The 552-nt window shown below is 35.0% G+C and overlaps 1 pseudogene; it reads right to left on the bottom strand.

The window, feature by feature from the left end:
• Positions 1 to 552, bottom strand: part of LOC119589407 — a 6,025-nt pseudogene that overhangs the window by 1,063 nt on the left and 4,410 nt on the right.

Here is a 552-nt window from a genome sequence, read left to right as displayed (position 1 = left end):
GTCTAACAATCACTTCACCCACATTTTGAAGATGTGCTATGAGCTTCTTTGCTTCCTAATTACCCCTTAATTAGTTTGGTGTGATTAATCCTAATAATCATTTCAATACTGACTCCTATTTCTGTCTCTTTATCTCATTCAGACACTACATACTTCAGTTTTTACTTAAATAGATTGTATCTTAAACTTAGCAATTATAATCCCACTTGTTCTCTTTTGTGAGTGGTTTTGGATCACTGAACTTGCTACAACTAAATTAGCATCTCTACTTGTATTCTAGAAGAATTACCTGTTATTTTGCAATGATCTCTCTATAAGCTTGACAGGACTGTCGCACTGTTGAAGGTGAATATTTAATCGAGTCAACTGGACATAGGACTGGAAAAGGAAACTCCAGCGTTTGGGGTCTTCATACAGCTTCCAAGTAGATTGTGGCCATGGAGAATTAGTCCAAGATTCAAAGGTTCCTGCAAAACAATTCAATTGGCTATTATGCATTGCAGCTACATAAAGGATGAAAATGAAGTAATATTAACATACATAAAGTAAAAG

This window comes from Penaeus monodon, chromosome 25 (genome assembly GCF_015228065.2).
Source record: "Penaeus monodon isolate SGIC_2016 chromosome 25, NSTDA_Pmon_1, whole genome shotgun sequence".
NCBI classification, from domain to species: domain Eukaryota; kingdom Metazoa; phylum Arthropoda; class Malacostraca; order Decapoda; family Penaeidae; genus Penaeus; species Penaeus monodon.
The sequence above is the reverse complement of the archived record's forward strand: the minus strand, read 5'-3'. Positions and strand labels throughout refer to the sequence as shown.